Genomic DNA, 23,220 nt, shown 5'->3' with positions numbered 1-23,220 from the left:
TACTTAAATACCTTTTTCAACTCATTATATATCATTTCCCAGAAGGCTTTCACTCTAGGGCATGTCCACCAGAGGTGAAAAAATGTTCCTTCATTTCCTTTACATTTCCAGCATTTGTTATCAGACAAATGGTATATTTTGGTAAGTTTAACTGGGGTCATGTACCATCTATATATCATTTTCATTATATTTTCCTTCAAAGCATTACATGCAGTGAAGTTCAGCCCAGTGGTCCACAACCTTACCCAGTCCTCAAACATAATATTGTGCCCAATGTCCTGTGCCCACTTTATCATAGCCGATTTAACCATTTCATCTTGTGTGTTCCATTTTAACAGCAAGTTATACATTCTTGAAAGTACCTTAGTCTTAGGTTCTAACAATTCTGTTTCCAATTTCGATTTCTCCACCTGGAACCCTAACTTTTTATCATTTTTAAAAACTTCCTTAATCTGAGCGTAGTGTAACCAGTCTCGCACTTTATCCTTCATTTTCTCCAAACTCTGCAATTTCCAATTGTCTCCGTCTTTTTCTAAAATTTCCCAATATTTCGGCCATTTGGCCTCCATATTGAGTCTTTTTCGGGCCTTAGCTTCCAGAGGGTAGAACTTCAACCAGTGGCTTCAAGTTACAAGAAAAGAGATTCCAACTAAACATTTGTAAAAACTTTCTGACAGTAAGAGCTGTTTGGCAGTCTAACAGACTCTCACAAGAAGTAGTGGACTCTCCTTCCTTGACAGGTTTTTAAGCAGAGGTTGGATGCCCATCTGCCATGAATGCTTTCGCTGAGATTCCTGCATTGCAGGGGGTTGGACTAGATGACCCTTGGGTTCCTTACAGCTCTAATATTTTATGATTCTATGAAGTTGAGCTGAATTAATGACAGTCATCCACCAGTTTCATATTCAAAACTGCTTCCCACCCCAATCCCTTACTGATTACTATAGATAAATAATACATTAGACAAATAATAATTTACAAGAAGGATCAATAAATGTGCTACCCATTGTCTATAAACCTTTATCATAATCACATCAGACTTTCTTTTGTGAATGAAATAAAAGGGTTTCAACAAGTTTTTAATAGCCAATAATCAAATCTAGAGCTTGGGGTTCCTTTAAACAAGGCTTCAATCAACTCCCCAGATGTTCAGTGTCCAGGGGTTCAGAGCCTGGCACCCAGAAACTCATGACAAAGAGGAGTCTGGCACCCACAAACTCATAACATTTCACTTCCTTGCAGCCTAAGGAAAGCTGTTTATTGGCAGAACACACTGGGCAGAAACTGAAAGAAACAGGGGGATGAGGAGGTCTAAGGGTGAAGCCCTGCTCCTGTTCATCATAATACTGGACAGATTACTACAGGGTGTTGAGTGGTGTTATTTTTAACTATTAAGTGAGAAACAGCAGCCGTCATATAGGCCAGAAGTGTTTTCCCTTGGTGACCCCTCCATGTTGAAAAGTGTGTGTGTTTGCAAGGTGTTTCTTGTCCTGTCCAGAAATGCACCATGCTGGATGAAGCCAGCTCTAGATCTTTTCTAAATAAATTGAATAAAACCACTTAACCCGCTGAAATATATATTTGAAAAATAAATATGAAGGGGAACAATGCCCACTGTTAAGCAAGGTAGCTAAAGTAACGGAGTCATGTTTTCCATTGTGACACGTCCCCTGCTGATTGGTTGGCCGAGAACTTTGGGCAGAACATCTATTAGAGAGAGAGAGAAAGAGGGAGAAGCAAATTGCGGTTTGAAAAAAAATATGAAACCATCTCGTCTGTAAGTAGGATCTCTAATTCTTTCCCCTTTCTTTAGCTATTCCTTAAGATTTAGACACATAGGTTACCAGGTCTTCCTTTTCTTCCCTAGATGCTCCGGTCTGCGAAGGTTGAGAGAGCTGCTGGCCTCCTGTTGCCGCTCCATAAAAATCCATCCAACCTCTGTGCATTTATGTTTCATAGGATGCAAAAGAAGAACTTTGCACCTTTATACAATATGCATGTGTGCTTGGGCCCAGGATCTTTGGCTTCACCATCCCCACAACAAACTCCCTGTTGCTACTCAGCTAAAAAAAAAAAAAAGGTCCTCGGATTCATTGAAAAAAATCTGGTAACCATATTCTAAATTAATAAAATAAAACCACTTAACCCACTGAAATATACATTTGAAAAATAATAATAAGAGGAGTGATGCCCATTGTTAGGCGAGGTAGCTAAAGTGATGATGTCATGTCCTCCATTATGACACGTCCCCTGCTGAGTGACTTGGCTGAGAACTTTGGGAAGAGCAACTATTTGAATTTAGTGAGAGAAGAGCTAGTTTGACACTTGTGGTTTTTGACATAATGAAGGTTTCTTCATCCCACTTGTAAGTAGGATCTCTTATTCTTCCCCCTATTTCTTTAACTATCCCTTAAGATTTAGACACATAGGGAACCAGGTCATGGTTAGATTAATTTTTAAAGATTGTCCTCAGGGCCCCCTTAGATGCTTTGAGGGAAATGGCTTGCAGTGCAGAGATAGAGAGTATCGAGGAAATAACTAGAATCCATTTTGTGACCTTCTTCCTTTTCTTCCCTAGATGCTCCAGTCTGCAAAGGTTGAGAGAGCTGCTGGCCTCCTGTTGCCGCTCCATAAAAATCCATCCCCTGGAGGAGGATGCAGTAATTGTAGAGGGCAGAAAGATCAGAGTTCGTACCATCTATGTGAGGCCGAAGGACCAGGGGATGGATGCCACCAGTGATTCCACCAGTGGTGAGTGTTGATCTTTGTTCACGAAGAACAGGGAGGCCAGAGAGAATCTGGCTGGCTGGGGGGGGGGGAGGCAGCTCTCTGATTTAAGAAGAGTTTAGGGATTGGATGAGGAAGGGAGAATAATGTGGGCCACTTAGAGATCCTTGCAGTAATAATAAATGAAAAAATTAAGAATCTTTTCTGTTCTTTTCTCTTCCAGGCAGCGGCAACAGTGAGGCCAGTAGCTCAAGCTGAGCTCTCCCCACCAAGGTCCAGTTTCCCCCTTCCCTAATTGAATTTTTTTTTTATTCTAATAAAGGTTTTTATTACAAATATGCTAGTCTTTGGTCATTTTTTTTTATCCCTGGCAGTTCTTTTCCCTAACAGTATGGGTGCATCTACAGCGGCAAGAATGTTACTTGCCCAAAAATGGAAAGAAGAAGAAGTCCCAGCAAAAGAAGAATGGATACAAAAACTTATGGAATATGCAGAAATGGCAAATCTTACCGGAAAAATAAGAAATCAAGATAACAAACTTTTTATATATTTTTATTAAAACAAGAGGGAGAAGAGTATCAATTAAAAGAATTTAAGGAATTATCAGGCAATTTAACAACATGGATATCATATCATCATTTGAACCAATTATTTAAGAAAGATAGGATACGAGGGTTTGGGGAAGAAATATCACAACTGGAGAGAGATCTGTTGGAATGTAATGTAAAAGTGCTGTCTAAAATGTATAAGATATTACTGGAATGGGAGACCAAGGATTAGCAAGTAAATTCCTCAATGATACATTGGGCAATAGATATTGGTTATAATATAGAAAAGAAAGCATGGGAACGATTGTGGAATAGGGATATAAAACTCACAGCATGAAAGAAAATTATATGAAAATGTTATATTGATGGTACGTAACACCGAGTAAATGGCAAAAATGTATAAATCAAAATCAAATAAGTGTTGGAAGTGTAAAGAGAAATAAGGTTATTTTTATGATATGTGTTGGTCTTACAGTAAGGTTAAAGCTTACTGGGAAATGATATATAATGAATTGAAAACGATCTTTAAAATAATGTTTGTAAAGAAAACCAGGAGCTTTCCTTTTGGGAATTATAGGGACATAACTACCCAAACTGTATAGAAATTTATTCATGTATGCAAATGGTTTATTGAATATTTAGAAATAAACTGTAAACAGATAAGAAGATTGGCAGGATTATTGTAATAACCAGTAGTTTTATAAGAGTATATATTTAAAGAAGATGAACGAATGAGCAAAGAAAGTTAATTTGGATATGCAGAAGCAAATTTAAGGAATTGCAGAAAGAGGGGGAAGTAAATTGAGTTTTGAAAATGTTAAGACGATTTTAAAATTATTGAAATGTATAAAATTGAAAATCATAAAAAATAAAAAAAGGAATGAGGCACAACAGAGACTGCAGTTTCTTTTTGAAGTATGGTTTGTATAAAACTGAAAACCATAAATAATATATATATATATAAAAAGAGAGGGGGAGGGCATTCCTGCCAGCATTCACCTACACAGTGCTGGCTGCCCCCCACCCACCTTGCCCCTCTTCCTCTCGGTAAGCAGCAGTGATGCTGCTGCCAGGAAACTAGCAGCTAAGGTGCCTCTTCTACCAAGCTCTTTATTCATTTTATTACATTTTTTTGCCACCTTTCTCTCCAAGGAGTTCAAGATGGCATACATGGTTCTCCTCCCCCTCCTCATTTCATCTCTGTAACAACCCTTTGAAGTAGGTTAGGTTGGACTCATTAAACTCCTAGAATCGTAGAGCTGGAAGGAACCTAGGGGTCATCTCAGGGTCGTCTAGGTCATCCAAAGCCTGGCCTTTGCCAATTTGATTCCCTCCCCCCTTTCTTTTTTCTGTTTCCTTTCTTTTTTCTGTTTCCTTTCTCCTCCTGTGATGAGTCTGCATTTTAATATTTTAATGTTTCAATATTTTAATTGTTGTATTTTAATCTTGTTTTTAAGTTGTATTCATTCAACTTGTTTTTATTATTGCTTGTTAGCCGCCCTGAGCCCGGCCTTGGCTGGGGAGGGCGGGGTATCGATAATAATAATAATAATAATAATAATAATAATAATAATAATAATCTATTCCAACCCCCTGCAATGCAGGCATCTCAGCCAAAGCATCATCATCATCATCATTTTTTATTTGTATGCCGCCTTTCCACAGTTAAAAAAAACTATGCTCAAGGCGGCTTACAGCATGACAAGATTTACATAATAGCAAAAGTCATAAACAATAAATAAACCACATCAAAAAAATAAATACACAACCAAATGGGAAACAATTTCCACGTAAAATCGAAAACTAAGAATACAGCATTAATATCACAGTTTAAAATGGCATAGGTAGAAAAATAACAGCATTTTTTAAATTATTTTTTTAAAAGGAGCCCTCTCTGTCCAGCAGCAGCAGCAGCAACAACAACAGTTCTTTATGGAGCCTGTCAGGCCCTAGATGTTGAGTGGCAGGACTGGGGCCCTCAGAAGGCTATCGAACCTCTGCATAACCCAATACCTCTTAATCTGATCTTCTAAGTCGCTATCAGAATAATCAGACATACTGGGGTCTCTGATGAATCCAAAAAATCTCTCCTGGACTCACGTCCACGTTTCCTGGTCTGGTAGGATCTCTTCTTCCTACGCTGTGACCTATGAGATTCAGGACACAAGGAACTGTCAGAAAAACTAGAGGAGGGAGACCTACCTCTGCGCGAAACCATCTGAGAACGGCGATGAGAAGAACTATATTTTGCTATGCGCACCTCAGCCTGCTCCAAGCACTGCCTTAAACAGGCGATAGTTCTGTCCCTGTTGTCCCTTCCCTAGTGACCAAGAAGAGGGATATTTGTTATGTTGTAAACAAAATCTGCCCTTTTTTCCTTATAGGGTATGCAACAGCCTGTATAGAGTCTTTAAGTGGGTTCCCTATTGGTAGGAGAAAATAACAGAGGCCAACCAGAGAACATTGAGAAGTAAAGCAGCTAGTAAGCCTGATCTTTATAAAACTGTTGCAACAGGGTGCTCCCTTCACATGCAGAAGGACAGAGGAGGACCCAGAACAAAGGTGTGCCTGCCCTTATATAGACATTTTAAATTCCCTGCCCTGGAGCTCAAGACCACCCCTTCATACATCATACATACATCACAAAAGGGGTGTAACCCAAGACCACCCCCCACAAACATCATGTCTACATCACAGAAATTTGAATGTTGTTGTTTTTCCTGTCTGCCAGGTTATCTGATAATGCCTTATCTGATTGCCTTTCCTGGTAGTCTGGCCATTCCTTTGAAATGGTGATTACCCAATTCCTGAGACAATTCCCTCACGCCCTCCCTCCTTGCAGAGAAAACATTTGGTCAGTTTGGGAGTCAAAATGGTTTCAGGTCGGTCTTCCTGTGCTGATCCAGACATGTGGTCCCCACATCCATCTACGTGCTTGGCTGGTACATCTGTGAACATTTATAATATATATAAGACCTTACTTTTTTATTACAGTTAGAAGAGGAATAATCAGGGGAGGAAGGGGGGAAGGACTCACCCGACGTCTGGAGGAGAGAGCTGACCGCTTGATGGTGGTCACAAGGCTCCCAGATGCAGTCGGAGAGCCAACCAATGTTGCCTTCTTGCCTCCAGTAGAAACACTCTTTGTGGTGGTACGCATCCTCCCTGAAGAGAGCACCCTCTTCTTAATCTTTTTAGTGACCTGCACGGCTCGGCTAGGAGAGCCCCTTACGCGTGTGAGGTGGAGAAATGACCCCTTGTTGTTCGGTTCTGCTAGCAGGTGGCATGATAGTGTTAATATTGTTGTTACTGTTACTAGTACAATATTTTGTTGTCATTTAGTCGTGTCCGACTCTTCGTGACCCCATGGACCAGAGCACGCCACACACTCCTGCCTTCCACTGCCTCCCGCAGTTTGGTCAAACTCATGCTGTAGCTTCAAGAACACTGTCCAACCATCTCGTCCTCTGTCGTCCCCTTCTCCTTGTGCCCGCCATCTTTCTCAACATCAGGGTCTTTTCCAGGGAGTCTTCTCTTCTCATGAGGTGGCCAAAGTATTGGAGCCTCAGCTTCATGATCTGTCCTTCCAGTGAGCACTCAGGGCTGATTTCCTTAAGAATGGATAGGTTTGATCTTTTTACAGTCCATGGGACTCTCAAGTGTCTCCTCCAGCACCATAATTCAAAAGCATCAATTCTTTGGCGATCAGCCTTCTTTATGGTCCAGTTCTCACTTCCATACATCACTACTAGTACAATATTAATATTATCTTAATAAGGAAAAGGAGTGAAAAAATTAGGAAGTGATATAGCAAAGAATTAGAAGGAAGAGCCACAGAGCCACAGAATATAAGCCTGCACTTAGGGAAAGCTGTGAATATAAAGCAGAAACCGTTACCATCTGAATGTGTGCACATTCTTAGAAGCCAACGGAAACCTCCCAGGTGGGAGGGAAATTCTTTAAAGGGGCACACCACACCCAGGCCCGACAAGCATAGTCAATGGCAGCAGCTAAAGATTCCATGCTGGCACAGAAGAGACGAGATGACTGTGAAACAATTCAGATATAAATTGTGCAGGTAGAACTGTAGAGTTAGAAGGGACCCCAAGGATCATCCAGTCCACCCCCTGCAATGCAGAAATATTCCGCTACCCCACCATAAGGATCAAACATGCAACTGTGGCCCCATCAGCATCATGTTTTAACCAGCTGAGCTGACCAGGCGCTGAAGAAGAGAATACATAAATGCAGACTTCCACATAAAGAGTACCGTAGATCATGTGCGAACTAACCATACATTGTAACCCCGCATGTGTGCGCATGCCTATGACCTCATGACTAATTAATAAATAATTAACAGTATCCTTCCCTCATGTTACTGAAAACAGGGTTAGAAGGGGCTCTGGGTCATCTAGCCCAGCCCCCCATATGCCGATACCAAAATAGATTAGCCCAGAGACCTCTGGCCTCCTTTAAATCTGAGGAGTGGACCAGAGGGAAGCCTGCATTAGAACCATCCACTCCTCCTAGCTGCACCCACCACAGATTCAAAGGGCTGGGTTCTGGCGGGAACCCAGAGGCCTCCGTGGCAACCCCAGGAAGGGAACGATGGCCACAGGAGCAGCATGGCTCTGAGAAGATGGCGGTACAGTGTGCAGGGCTGCAAGCATCGCCCACTGCTGGGACACGATGAGCAGACATTAATGGTTCCTCGTCCTCCTGTGAAAAAGTGACAAGTGGGTTGCCACAGGGTTCTGTCCTGGGCCCGTTGTTGTTCAACATCTCTATAAATTACTTGGATGATGGAATTGAGGGGGTGCTCATCAAATTTGCTGATGACACCAAGCTGGGACGGGTAGCTAATGCTGCAGAAAACAGATTCAGAATTCAAAATGACATTAACAGATTGGAGAACTGGACGAAAGCCAACAAAATGAATTGCAATAGGGACAAATGTAAGGTTTTGCACTTACATTTGCAGGAAGAACCAGATTCACTAATATAGGATGGGGGACACCTGGCTTCCTAGCAATACCTGTGAAAAGGCTCTAAGGGTCTTGATGGACCACAAGCTTAACATGAGTCAACGGTGTGATGCAGCAGCAAAAAAAAAGAGCTAACACTATTCTAGGCTGCATCAACAGAATCAAGGGAAATAATAGTACCACTCTATTATGCCTTGGTCAGAGCAGACCTGGAATACTGTGTCTGGGCACCACAATTTATGAAGGATGTTGACAAGCTGGAACGTGTGCAGAGGAGGACGACCAAGATGATGAAGGGTCAAACCAAGCCTTATGAGGAGCAGTAAAGGGAGCTGAGTATGTTTAGTCTGGAAAAGAGGAGATATGATAGCCATCTTCAAATATCTCAAGGGCTATCACATGAAAGAGGGAACAAGCTTGTTTTCTCCTGCTCTGGAGGGTAGCACATGAACCAATGGCTTCAAGTTGCAAGAAAGGAGATTCTGACTAATAATAATAATAATAATAATAATATTTTTTTATTTATACCCCTCCCTTCCCGGTTCAAAAACCAGGCTCAGGGCGGCTAAAAACAAATTTAAAACACTTACTTGCAAAAGCAGCATAAAATACAGTATAAAAACATGAATAACAATAAAATTCAAAATTCAGGAATCAATTGAGGGGAAATAAGCATTAGATAATCACCAGGGCTAGCTGGCTGAATTGGTCCTACTTGGGCCAACGAGGAGGCCAGGGGAGAATTAGCTGTGGGGTCTCAGAGCGGGTAATCTTCATAAAAGGGGAGGGGGAGGGAAGAGAAGGGAAATAAAAGATCAGGCTGAATTCACATTAAAGACCAGGCGGGATAGCTCTGTCTTACAGGGCCCACGGAAGGAGGTTAAATCCTGAAGGGCCCTAGTCTCCTGGGACAGAGCATTCCACCAGGCCGGAGCCATCACTGAAAAGGCCCTGGCCCTGGTGGAGGATAGTCTGGCTTCCTTAGGGTCCAGGACCTCTAAACTATGGTTATTCATGGACCTTAAGGTCCTCTGCAGGGCATACCAGGAGAGGCGGTCCCGTAAATAGGAGGGCCCTAAAGATCTGGAAGAACTTTCTGGCAGGAAGAGCTGTTTGACAGTGTAGTGGACTCCCTTGGGACTCTCCTTCCCTGGAGGTTTTTAAGCAGATGCTGGATGGCCATCTGTCAGGGATGCTTTAGCTGAGATGTCTGTGTTTCAGGGGGTTGGGCTAGATGACCCAGGGGAGGGGGAGTACCTCCCAACTCTACAATCCTATGAAACATTCTCTGTCCACAAGTGCAAAAACAGAAAGTGAGAGAAGTGCTCCAGAGACGCCTGCAGGCAAAACCTGCTTTCCGTCTCCGCAGCCTGTTCTTCTGCAAATGTTCCCTCCCTGCTTTGCTCTTTGGTATCCTGCATGCATTCCTCTGACATGCACAGTGCTTCCTATCCTCACAGTGCCCATAAAATCCAGGGCCCATAAAAGCCAGGGTCTAATAATAAATGAGCACATTATGGTGTGAGCCGAGTGCTGGGAACGCAATGAAAAGTGACTCTTCTAACAACCGCCTGCCACGTAACTTGCCTGCATGTTCCACGCCTACTGATCCCAGGTACCTGCCTGAAGTTATTCTTAACAAATCAAGCTTGTCTCCTGGAGTTATATTAGGGATGCAACATAGGTTGCCTAATGTACAAGTGAAATGTTACTCTGTCCCTATTGTTTGCTGATGCCGTAAATGCCATACCTTCTCTCTTTGCTTTTATTATTTCCCAACCTTTCTTCTGTCCCCTAATCATAAACCTCTCCCGGCTTTTAGAAAATGCCATTCTGCCTTTCAAGCCAGTACAATAGGTCACATCAGGTAGAGCTGAACCAGCAAAGGGATCATTATAGCAAAAGTTATAATGTGACTCAACACCACCCAATGATTCTTATACATTTTTATTTTTATTTTTATTTTTTTAAAAAATGTCAACTTGATGAGCTCAACCTGGCAGAGCGTTTAACCCTCTTCAAATCATTTCTGAACAATATCGTGCAGGTGGTATTGTGGAAGCACATAAGGATATGAATCCCTGTGGGGAGACTTTGAAATTTGTCAACAAGCAAACCCATATCAGTATTTCAGTTTACAGTGGTACCTCAGGTTACGTTGTAGCACCCTGCTTGTGGTTAACGCTTAGCTGGAATGAAATATTCAACGCAGCAATAGAGAAATTAAAATAGTAATTTATTTGTCAGACAAATAAATATGAGGCACAGTGGTATATGGTTACCAAGCTCTGGCCTGGCCTCTTGCCATTCTGGCCAGCACTTATATTTCCTTAATCCAGCCCCCTTGCTCCTCCTGTGGCTGCCTCTGTCCAATCAGCCTGGTTAAAATTCCTATTGGCTGTTTGCTAGAACCAATCACAAAAGATACACCCATTTCCTCTTGCCCTTTTATGGAAATCAAAAAGCTATATATTCTTCTATCTATAAATGACAAATAAGTAGTAATATATCTTACATGTGTCTCAACAAGGAATCTTAATTACCAGCTCACCTCTTGCCCTCCTTGCCCTATTGCCTTCCAAAACAGATAATTAATCTTGAATTTTTATCTTATGCATATGTCAAAGATTGAGTTCACATCAACATTGAGATCTCCTTCATTTGAAGGTTTCTAAACAAAAGGCCTGACAACCATATTTCAGGAGTGCTCGATGGCGTCTTCTGTCTGACAAGGGGGGTCTGGTGGCTGATGGCCCCTGTGATCTCTTCCAACTATATGAAATAAGAATCTAGCATTTCTTAAATCCTTTGCATAATTATATTTAAGCTAATATATTTAATACATAAACAACCTTTTAAAAGGAAAAGAAATCTTAAAAGGATCTTAGTTTAAGAAACAAACAGCTTTTGAAAAGTCTTCCCAGAAAATGTTCTGTTTCTGCCAGCTAGATGCTTTTTCACTGCTCTTGACCTTCTTAACCTTAGGAAGAAGATATGGCTCATTTTACTATTTATCCACCCTTAATTTGTAGGGTCAGTGTAACCTTGGCTGTCAGCCTGTAATTCCCTTTTTACGACTTTGAGAATTGTTTTCTGCTATAAATCAGGGGGGCCCCTTGTCTAGGAGTAAAAATATCTTGCCAAGGTTTTTAGGCAACTGGTCTCCTGGCATAAAATATTTGAAAATCATTAAGCTTTTTAAGATACAGGCCCTGATTAAACATATAAGCTTTAATAAAAATGCAGGCTTATGATTAGATGCCTCATTCCCCCCTTTCAAGCTCAAGGACCTTCATCCCAAGTGTCCTTGATAGCTTGACCTTTATCATATTCCTGAGGTAAAGCTCTGTATAGGGCCATGATATGAGGTAGAGTTTCATTTGAAATCATCTTGCTAATTGTACTTCTAAAACATGAAATGATACATGGCACCATACATAAAACCATTATTACTACTGTCAAGAAAAACAAGCAAGACAATAGTATCCCTTTGAGTCCCGCAACATTAGGTAACCAATTGGTGAGCCATCCCATATCCCATCCTTCCCATGTTTGTACTGGGACATGTGCTATATTCTCCATCTTTGTGGCCAACACACGGATTGCCTCACCATTATCAGAAATGTTAAAGCAACAGGCATTCCCTGTCAAGTTCAAGACTCCACATAGGCCTCCCTGCCTGGCAAGTACATAATCCATTCCCATTTTCAGCTGCAAAATGGCGGCTCTACTTTCATCCAACTGTTGTGCAATAAGTCTCAAACTCTGGGCCGTTGCATTGGTTACAAGTTCCACTACTGCTTGCAATCGAATTATTCTGTTTAGATTATAAATAGGATCCCGTGCCCCTTGTATGAGCTCACCAGGATTCCAGGAGGCAGGATCATAATAGGCAATAATGCGCTCTGGTGGCCAATCATCAGTACCGCTCCAACTTTGGGTACTTCCTCCTGCTATATGAGAAATGTCAGCGTTTCTTCGTGTACGCTTGGCCGAACTAGTGGGCATAATCCACATTGGTGGTAATACCCATCCCAAGAAACAAGTCCCACTCCATTTGGAAGGGAGTTTCTTGTATGCCCATTCTCCACATATCCACCACAACCATCGGGTCTGAGGTTTTTGGTACGTGGAGTGCAGAAGGCGAAATATCAAAAGGGGTAGAGAGTTCACAGTGCAGTATGTTAGATTGCCTTCTTCTGTCACAGTTATGTTCCACACCATTTTCCATGCATGAATAAAAGGAGGTGCACAGGGCAAGGTATTCCGAGTTCGATACGTAGTACCGTTTGCCCAGGTTTGACTATTCTTAATATAATCCCAAGTATAGTGGCAATGAGAAGAACCTATCATGGTAGGATCAGCTGCATCTGATGATTTATGTACACAGAATTCCCCTTGCACAGGTATAACTCGTATTGGTTTAGTTGAGTTCCATCCGGGGAAATTCTGTACTTCTGTTTGGTGTGGCATTTCGCTTACCATACCAATGGCATTTAATGGTATCGGTAATAAGGGCATACCTCCCTCTGAATCATCTGGCCCAAGAGAGCAAACAAGGCAATTAGTCCTATTTGCAACATTGGCTACCATCTCAGCTAAGCCTACCCACATATTGTGGTCATGGCGGAATCCATATTTAGCAAATTTGGTCAGATTCAAGGACCCTTCCCCTTCCCAAGGGATCAGGATTAATAATAAAATCATGTTGATGTCTAGCATATGCATTCCTTCCACAAAAAATTACCTTATTGTGATAGCAAATAAATATTAGCCCCAATATAATTCCCCCAGTGACAAAAATGGGGAACCACCAAGACCAGAACATATATCCCGAAGATCCCCAATGAGTAATATCCCTTATAATTGTTCCACAAGGGGGCAGTCAATCAATTGTATAAGAGAATCTTCCCATTCACAGTCACTGGTTCAGACGCTCCTCAAGCTTCAGGCGTGCGCAGGTCAGCCAGCTTCCAGGTTGTGGCTGCAGCAGGCCGGTCGTCTAATGTTGCCCGTGACCTAGCCCGTTCCCGTAGGGCTAGATACAGGGGTTTTTGGAGAGAGTCAGTTTTAAAGGATTAGAGGGGTCACCTTTGCACGTCCAACTGCCTTCGGACTTCTTCAAACGAGAGTGATGAATCCAGGGGGTCACCTCAGCTACCTTCACCGCTGTTGGAGTAGAGAGCAAGACGGTGTAAGGTCCACGCCACTTAGGTGCAAGTGGATCGCGTTTCCACTCTTTCACCCATACGCTATCGCCAGCCTGGAACTGATGAATCGGCTCGGCAATGCTGCATGGCATGTGCTTGAGGGCCCACCTGTTAAGATAAACAAAAACAACACAGGAGAGAGACTGCACTTGTTCCTGTGTCTCCTGGTCTCCTATTTGTTTAAGGTCAGCTGGAATATCTTGAACAAAGGAGGGTGGCCTCCCATACAGGAGCTCAAAAGGTGACAACTTAAGTCTTTTTGTGGGTGCACACCGAACACGAAACAGTGTTATGGGTAACACATCTACCCTTCTGAGACTTTAGACATATTAGTGGGCTTCTGGCATGCCCTGCGGATACCTTGCACAAGTGTCTGGCGGTAGGTGGTAAGTCTGGCCAGGTGAATTGCATTGTTTGGATCCCAATTAGGATCTTCCAAGGGAAAGTTGTCCTGAAGATGACGATCAATATTAAAAATATTTCCCACTCTGGCCTGCTCACGCAAATATATCTGTGCTTTTTCAATTATGTCTCTCCTTTCCTCAGTGGTGAAAAGAGTATTTAGGAGCTGGCGACAATCTGTCCAAGTAGGACTATGAGTATTTACTATTGAAGTCACCAAGTCCATCATAGCCTGAGGTTTTTCTGCGAAAGATGGGGTGTGTGTTTTCCAATTCATCAGATCCGTAGTCGTGAATGGAATATATTGCAGGGTCGAAGTTCGAGGTGGCCGTGGTCCGGGTTGCCCGTTAACCAGCACAGGCTCCTCAAGTGCATCAAATACTCTTCTAAGAGGGGCTACTACGTGACCTTTTTCTTCACTTTGCTCTAGGGGCCTCAAATCATAGGGGATAGTATTTGTCCCAAGGCGTTCTTTTGGCAGCTTTATACGCCTGGCTGTATTGCTTGCTGACCGATCAAGGTCTCCCTGTAACTTCTGTAATATTTCTATGGGACTTGGATGTACAGGGGTTTGGGGTAGGCAATCAGTTGTTCCACTAAAGGAGACTGTAGATGGAGGTCTATTAGGAGTCACAGGTGGAATAACCACTTCTGCTTGGGCTTTATTATAGGACTCCAATGCCTCCTGAAGATATTTATCATAATCTATCAAGGAATCAAGCTCTGTGACTCCACCCCCATTATTCATTCCAGTTTCTTGCCTTGGGGTTACAACTGGTGGAGTGTTTGGATTAGGCTCCCTTCGATGTGGAGCATAGGGTGGAGGTGGAAGCACCTCTTCCTCTGGTCCCTCAAAAATGGGTTTGAGTTTATTTGGCAAGATTCCTTTCCTAGCTTCGGCTTTTACAGCCAATAATTTGCATCGTTTGACTTTGCATTCCCTTATCCATGGAGGATTTTTATTTAATGTGCTCAGCCAAGAATCTATATATGAAAATTGTTCTGGGCACCCTCCAGTTTCTTTGGTGATATCAGACCAAAGTTTGCTTACTAAATTTATATCAAAGGTTCCCTGAGATGGCCATCCAGTATTGTATTTCGGCCATTCTAATTCACATAACGTTCTCAAGCGCTCTGGCGTCATTTTGACTCCATATGCCCCTGAGAAGGCTTTCTTAAAATTATTTAACATACATTCAAGAGGTGTATTTCCCCCCTTTGAACCCCCAACTCCCATTGTATGGCCCTGTGAAGTATCCACTCAGTCACACACACACGCGCTTTGTGAGGTTTCTCGCCTAGTGAAGTTGCCTTACTAGGAACCGGAGTACTACTCACTCCACACTCAGGTCAGCTACAAATTGCTCTGTACTTTCTCACACATACAGTGCGCTGGATACTTCACCACACTCTACCTCCCAACCTTTCCCTACACCAGATCACCATCTGATGTACCCAGCCACCTAGCGTACTCAGTTCCCCTTTACTGAGACGCAGAAGTTTGATCAAGACTTCTCTTCCTCCCAATTAATTGGAGGGCCAAAACCCCTTTGTGCACTTACCCTTGGCTGGTTCCCCCCGGTCCGTCGCCGCCAGTGAGCAGGGTATCAGACAGACGAGTCTTCTGCGTTCCCCTGGAAAAATTTCCCAGTGCGCGCTGGGTAAGCAGTTTAGAGGTCCTCTCTCTTGTACCCTGCCCAGTAGGGCGAAGGGGCTGCGTTCCAGCAGACCACTTATCCGAGTCACAGAGGCACCATAAAATGTAGCACCCTGCTTGTGGTTAACGCTTAGCTGGAATGAAATATTCAACGCAGCAATAGAGAAATTAAAATAGTAATTTATTTGTCAGACAAATAAATATGAGGCACAGTGGTATATGGTTACCAAGCTCTGGCCTGGCCTCTTGCCATTCTGGCCAGCACTTATATTTCCTTAATCCAGCCCCCTTGCTCCTCCTGTGGCTGCCTCTGTCCAATCAGCCTGGTTAAAATTCCTATTGGCTGTTTGCTAGAACCAATCACAAAAGATACACCCATTTCCTCTTGCCCTTTTATGGAAATCAAAAAGCTATATATTCTTCTATCTATAAATGACAAATAAGTAGTAATATATCTTACATGTGTCTCAACAAGGAATCTTAATTACCAGCTCACCTCTTGCCCTCCTTGCCCTATTGCCTTCCAAAACAGATAATTAATCTTGAATTTTTATCTTATGCATATGTCAAAGATTGAGTTCACATCAACATTGAGAGATCTCCTTCATTTGAAGGTTTCTAAACAAAAGGCCTGACAACCATATTTCAGGAGTGCTCGATGGCGTCTTCTGTCTGACAAGGGGGGTCTGGTGGCTGATGGCCCCTGTGATCTCTTCCAACTATATGAAATAAGAATCTAGCATTTCTTAAATCCTTTGCATAATTATATTTAAGCTAATATATTTAATACATAAACAACCTTTTAAAAGGAAAAGAAATCTTAAAAGGATCTTAGTTTAAGAAACAAACAGCTTTTGAAAAGTCTTCCCAGAAAATGTTCTGTTTCTGCCAGCTAGATGCTTTTTCACTGCTCTTGACCTTCTTAACCTTAGGAAGAAGATATGGCTCATTTTACTATTTATCCACCCTTAATTTGTAGGGTCAGTGTAACCTTGGCTGTCAGCCTGTAATTCCCTTTTTACGACTTTGAGAATTGTTTTCTGCTATAAATCAGGGGGGCCCCTTGTCTAGGAGTAAAAATATCTTGCCAAGGTTTTTAGGCAACTGGTCTCCTGGCATAAAATATTTGAAAATCATTAAGCTTTTTAAGATACAGGCCCTGATTAAACATATAAGCTTTAATAAAAATGCAGGCTTATGATTAGATGCCTCAACGTTACATACACTTCAGGTTACAGACTCTGCTAACCCAGAAATACTGCTTCAGGTTAAGAACTTTGCTTCAGGATGAGAACAGAAATCGGGCTCCAGTGGCGTGGCAGCAGCAGGAGGCCCCATTAGCTAAAGTGGTGCTTCAGGTTAAGAACAGCTTCAGGTTAAGTACGGACCTCCGGAACGAATTAATTACTTAACCCGAGGTACCACTGTATACCTTTTGCCATCCCTTCCTGCATTCCCTTGTCAGCCAAGGTAAGCAGGGAGGTTCAAAATGGGCTCAAGCAGTGATCTGTCAGGGTGCTAGTATCCTGGCAATGGTCATGCCTGCAAGAGATCCACAATTTTCAGAGCCCCAACCCAGGGAAACCCCCACTCTGTTTTTAAGGAAGAAGCTACCTACACCCATCCCTAAATTAAGCATATTTAGGATAGCTAAAGTTGGAAGCCCCCCAAAGAAGCCAAAGTTGTACATAAACATTCTTTTTTTTAAAAAAAAAAATATTTCTATTGGTTTTTATCATACAAAATTATAAAACATACCACACAGTTTATCACAAATACAATCCATCAGCACCTCTAATAATCCCCTGTCTTAATCACTTCTTATGTATTTCCTAACAATATTGCCTTTACATCTCTTAACATATCCTCTCTCCTTCTGCATTTTTACAATATTTCTAATCTTATTCCTCACAGAACTTCTTGTAAACCTACAAATGTCGTCTGATCGTCACAAATACTTTTCAAATAATCTGCAAATTTACTCAATTCTTCCGTGAATTTCTGGTCCCACCAGTTTTGGATCCTTCCTGTTAGTTTGTCAAGTTCCGCATAGTACATAAACATTCATTCTACCCTATGATGATGCCAGAAATTATCATTGCAGATCTTGCTTAATCAGTTGCCATTAATTTGATTTTAATTGATTTTTATAATGAAATATTTTTAGAATGTGCGATTATCTGATTGTTTGATTGTTTGATTGTTGTTAGCCGCCCTGAGCCTGGCTTCGGCTGGGGAGGGCAGGATATAAATAAAATTTATTTATTTATTTATTTATAGAATCATAGAATCATAGAGTTGGAAGAGACCACAAGGGCCATCGAGTCCAACCCCCTGCCAAGCAGGAAACACCATCAGAGCACTCCTGACATATGGTTGTCAAGCCTCTGCTTAAAGACCTCCAAAGAAGGAGACTCCACCACACTCCTTGGCAGCAAATTCCACTGTCGAACAGCTCTTACTGTCAGGAAGTTCTTCCTAATGTTTAGGTGGAATCTTTTTTCTTGTAGTTTGGAACCATTGCTCCGTGTCTGCTTCTCTGGAGCAGCAGAAAACAACCTTTCTCCCTCCTCGATGTAACATCCTTTTATATATTTGAACATGGCTATCATATCACCCCTTAACCTCCTCTTCTCCAGGCTAAACATGCCCAGCTCCCTTAGCCGTTCCTCATAAGGCATCGTTTCCAGGCCTTTGACCATTTTGGTTGCCCTCCTCTGGACACGTTCCAGTTTGTCAGTGTCCTTCTTGATCATGTAAATATTTCTTCTCGCTAAGGCAAGTGCAACCCACCATCATTCCTGTATCCACAGAAGAGATAGGGGCTTTATCAGCAGCTCAAGGTAGAGTTGGAGAAGACTTCTATCTTGATCCTAACTACCCCTTGCATTTTAATTCCTCCCCCCCTTTTCTTTCTTATTCCAATTTCCTTCTTTTTTCGGCTTCCCTTCTCTTGTAGATTCTAAAATGCACCTCATTTCCCTGAAACAGTATCTGGGCCAGCAGGCAATTCTGATACAGGGGCTATATTTATCCATTGTAACAGATTCAAAGTACTTAACATTCTAGTGGCTTTTATTTTTCTGTCTCTCCTGGGTACTACGCACACCCAGCGAGATAATGATAAGACTAAGTCAATCCCATGCTTCAGGGTGTAAGACGATTGCCAGCTGGAATCATAGAACAGAAAACAAATCCCAATTTTCTTGTAAAAGCATTAGAGATTTGTTCAGGTATATTAGTGTGGATCATGAATTTATCAGCCGCACAGGCATAAGCACAAAGCAGGTTAATCAATATGTTCCATAGCAATCTTCTGGGTAAAAATTCAAGGTGACTGCTGTGACCTACAGAACTCATAATAACCTGACATCCCCAGAAGTCTGTTCAAAGGAATCAGCTTTAGCCACTGCAAACAGTAAAGCAGGTGAATGACATCCTATGTTACCCATTGCAGATACATCCCCAAAAATTGTTGTAAGTTGCTTAGAATAGCTGTGCTATGGAATTGCACTCTGAGGTAAAAGTGAGCAAAGCAATGAATGCAAAAAATACAGTAGGCATGCTCTCACACCTCTCTCCATCTTCCATCCAATCATAGCTGTCAACCGTCCCTTATTTGGCAGGAAAGTCCCTTATCCCAGCGCTGTGTCCCACTGCTGTCCCTTATTGATGATGTCCCTTAAATTTCCCGGGTTTCAAAGGAAGCAGTTCCTCTCCCTCCCTCCCTGCCAGCCAGGGAGGAGGGAGGCTCCAACTGTGTTGCTTGGCTGCGTTGCTCACCCAATAAGGAGTCTAAGAACAACTGGGGGGTGGAGCTTGCATGCCTTGTGCCAATCAAATCGACCGCGTTGCCTGGGGACTCGCCTTTGCTCAGCGCTTCCCAGCGGAGAGGTGATGGTGGTTTTCCTTGCTGCATCCCCTTTGCTGGGTTGCTGCGCGTGTGAACCACCGCCTGAGGCTTCGTTTGGCTGCTGGCTGGGCTTTCTGCCTTTGGCTCAGAGGGGCTCAGAAGTTGAACATACCTGTGCTCGCAAAATCCCTTATTTTGGCTGCTGGTCCCTTATTTTCAAATCTGTAAGTTGACAGCTATGCATCCAATAGGCATTATCAGAGGTCCGGTCCAGCCAGGCAAGAAGGGTGTGTGGCCTGGGGAAATTGGAGGTGTGTGGCCTGCTGAGAGTCTTTGGAGCCCGAGAGAGAGGTCTGGAGGGTGACATTTGACCCTGGAACTGAGGTCCCCCATTCCTACTCCATTGGATCAAGGCTCCCTTGGTGAACAAAACGACCCCTTCTGTTTGTGGAAGGGCAAGTCTTGATCTAGTGCATACCCATGTGAGCGAGACCTGTTTCTCTTCTGCAGGAGCAATCACTGTAATGATTTAGTGAGGAGAGCGAGAGAGCGCAGCTGGAGCAGCCACACCTGTCACGTAAGGGATTTGCCGACTCACAGAAGCAGCAATTTTGAGCAAAATTAGACCTCTCAGAAAAGAAAGGTATTTTGCCCCAGCCGCTTCTAATTGCACACTTCAGATTGAACCTGAAGAAGTTCACCCATCTCTACTAAGTATAAAGTCTCCCTCCAACTGTTTAACCCCTTTCCCCCAAGGGCATCATCTCCCATTCTCAGTCCTTCCCTATATAAGTGGGTAAATGGATGCCCAGATGGAACACCATCCTTTACTATTATAAATGAGGTAAAAAGGTAAAGGTGACCCCTGACCATTAGGTCCAGTCGTGACCGACTCTGGGGTTGCGGTGCTCATCTCGCTTTATTGGCCGAGGGAGCCAGCGTACAGCTTCCAGGTCATGTGGCCAGCATGACTAAGCCGCTTCTGGCGAACCAGAGCAGCACATGGAAACGCCGTTTACCTTCCTGCCAGAGCGGTACCTATTTATCCACTTGCACTTTGACGTGCTTTCAAACTGCTAGGTTGGCAGGAGCAGGGACCGAGCAACGGGAGCTCACCCCGTCGTGGGGATTCAAACCGCCGACCTTCTGATCAGCAAGTCCTAGGCTCTGTGGTTTAACCCACAGCGCCACCCATGTCCCTATTATAAATGAGGAGGGGAGCTCAAAATAGAGGTTAACTCTCCATACCGCCAGCCAATCATGTATTTAATTGGGTATATTTTTCTTACATGTGCAGTAGAAGCAGTAAATGGGCATTGAATCTCCACACTGCCAGCCAATCATGTATTTAATGTGATACATTTTGCTTCAATTTGAAATGGAAGAGAATATAGTTTTCTTGTGCTCACAATTAAGAGCTTGGTCCATTTTTTAAATTGTTAGCCATTTGGCTACTTTTTATCTTCCATCACAATTCATGAGAAAATCAAGCATGTAATTTTTGAGCTTGTACCCATTTAACTTTTTGAGACTGAGAAGCACCTAACATTGATTGGAACGTCTCCTATAGTTCTATCCAAATAAGTCTTTAACTTAGAGATAGGCATGTATAAATAACTTCTAATCTTTCGGTCCTCATGCCGTCATTCCAATCTGTTTCAACAGCCGGTGCAAAGATGTCAAGTGTGTGTCAGTTTTCATACGATCATCTTACTACTTAGCCTTAGTCAACAACAGATAAAGTTGGGAGGATGAGAGACCTTCCCCAGTTGACAGTTTTCTTGGCTAAGAAGAGGCAGGATGGCAGGCACAGATGGAAAAGTTCAGCTCAGAAATGTTATCAAAAGGACAGCAGGAGTCATTTGATTTGCCGTGTCCAGAGGATATAAATGTCTTCAAACCGTACTATAGAGGGCATGAGAGATTGGTTTCCTTTATTTTAATGCTGTGACTCTAGAATATGTTGTCAAAAACAAAAATCAAGTGAGGAATGGGAGTGCAGTGAAAAAAGCAATTTGAGAGGCAGCAATCCCCTCCGTAACAGTCAGTGAGGACAGCAGCGGCGTCAAAGAGAATCGAATTGTTTGTGTTTATACTTCTTTTGCTAAAATGCACGTCTTAAGCATGAGTGTGCAATAATCCCTTGGTGTGAGAGATACATTATTCAGCACACTGTGGAATCCCTATCAATGGAACCTGGATGGGGGGGGGGGATGTCAACTTCTGCCATTACTGAAACAGTGTGCCGCATAAAGGTGGTACCAACAGAATACTTATATGGAAAAAGCTACCCAGGAACACCACTAAGGCACAGATGAATGAACGTTCATATTACAATATTTCTATGCCACCTATTGATTGAAAGCAACATGTAAATAACCGGCCAAACTATAGCGAGGAGAAGAAGCAGAAACTGAGCAACATTTGTCAAGGGGAAGCAAATACTAATATAATGCCCCCCTCTTTTGAATAAAATACTGCAAAGCCAGCAAATCTAATCATCTAGGAAATGGGATTTCATAAATGGGATCCTACTCTTGAAGAAGATCTGACCTGGTTATACAAGGACTAAAATATTAGGGGAACATGCCACCCCAAAGATCTTAATCTCCAGGTCTCCACCCACGTCATCCAGCCTGGACACTGAGGTCTAGCACCGAGGGCCTTCTGGCAGTTCCCTCACTGTGAGAAGTGAGGTCAGAGGGAACCAGGCAGAGGGCCTTCTCAGTAGTGGCGCCTGCCCTGTGGAATGCCCTCCCAGCAGATGTCGGCAATGAACAACTATTTTACTTTTAAAAGACAACTGAAGGCGGCCCTGTTTAGGGAAGTTTTTAATGTCTGATGCTGTATTGTTTTTAATATTTGGTTGGAAGATGCCCAGAGTGGCTGGGGAAACCCAGCCAGATGGGCGGGGTATAAATAATGAATTATTATTATTATTAATGTGTGGGTAGACGTCTGGGAGACAGGAGTTTTTAATGGGGCAGAGGCCAAAATTTCACCCTTCATGGAAAAAGAGTGAACAACGCAAAAAATCTGGCAAGGTGGAGTACTCTTGTTCATTATTCCAGCCAGCCATGCCCACTTCCAGCCTACTCCATTTGATTCCCAGTCCCAGCCCCCCCCCACCCCATCTTGTTAGCTTTTTTAAGCCACTGAACATGCTCACTCTTCATTGGCCTGTTTGGGGAACTTCTTGCTCTCCCTGTTTCCCACAACTTGTTGAACATCTAAAGGGACCCTAAGAACCCAAGGAAACCCATTGGGCAAGTGAAGACTTGTCTACAATAACAATGTCTACTCTCCTTTTGATTAGTTTTTAGAAGTCCCATTATAGGTAATGGGAAATAACATAGGTGATAAATGGGATTGTAACAAGACAGCAATTGGATACCAAAGAGTGTTCATTAGATAGCTGTCTTTTTTATTACCCTCTACAAAATTGGCATTCTCTGAAATTGTACAATTTATTAAGTCATTCGTTTTTTTGTTATCAATCTACTTATTGGGGTTATTGCAAATTTGTGTGTGACAGGGCTAGGTTGAAGAGAAGTCTGGTGACAATAAATGGTGGCATGAACAATGTTAAAACATTTAGAAAATGATCTTCCTCTGCCAATTGATAAATTAGATTGCCCTTAATAGGAAATCACAATGGCCCATTAGACAAATAGTGGGGGAAATTTAAAATGCTGTATATCACCAATATTGTGTTAATCTTGGATCTTCTTTGAACAGATGTGTTAGCTTGTTATGAAATAAAGGGCCATTGAGAAAATTAAATGTTTTACACAAATGATAAAATGTCCCAAATGATTAACTGAGGGTTTTTATTCTC

General features: G+C 42.5%; 2 long non-coding RNA genes across 2 annotated transcripts; one reads left to right on the top strand and one right to left on the bottom strand.

Moving 5' to 3' along the window:
• Window positions 1-5,243: 5,243 nt before the first annotated feature.
• Window positions 5,244-6,615, bottom strand: LOC307218991. Its single transcript, XR_013840231.1, has 3 exons — window positions 6,313-6,615; window positions 5,536-5,595; window positions 5,244-5,422 (listed from the first exon to the last, which is right to left on the bottom strand). It is a non-coding gene; the product is annotated as an uncharacterized lncRNA (long non-coding RNA).
• On the top strand, window positions 5,631-21,378 carry LOC307219024. Its single transcript, XR_013840269.1, has 3 exons — window positions 5,631-6,217; window positions 19,893-19,959; window positions 21,048-21,378. It is a non-coding gene; the product is annotated as an uncharacterized lncRNA (long non-coding RNA).
• Window positions 21,379-23,220: the final 1,842 nt, after the last annotated feature.

Source organism: Podarcis cretensis (genome assembly GCF_951804945.1).
Source record: "Podarcis cretensis genome assembly, chromosome: 6".
Taxonomy (NCBI): domain Eukaryota; kingdom Metazoa; phylum Chordata; class Lepidosauria; order Squamata; family Lacertidae; genus Podarcis; species Podarcis cretensis.
This window is presented reverse-complemented; position numbering and strand designations above follow the sequence as displayed.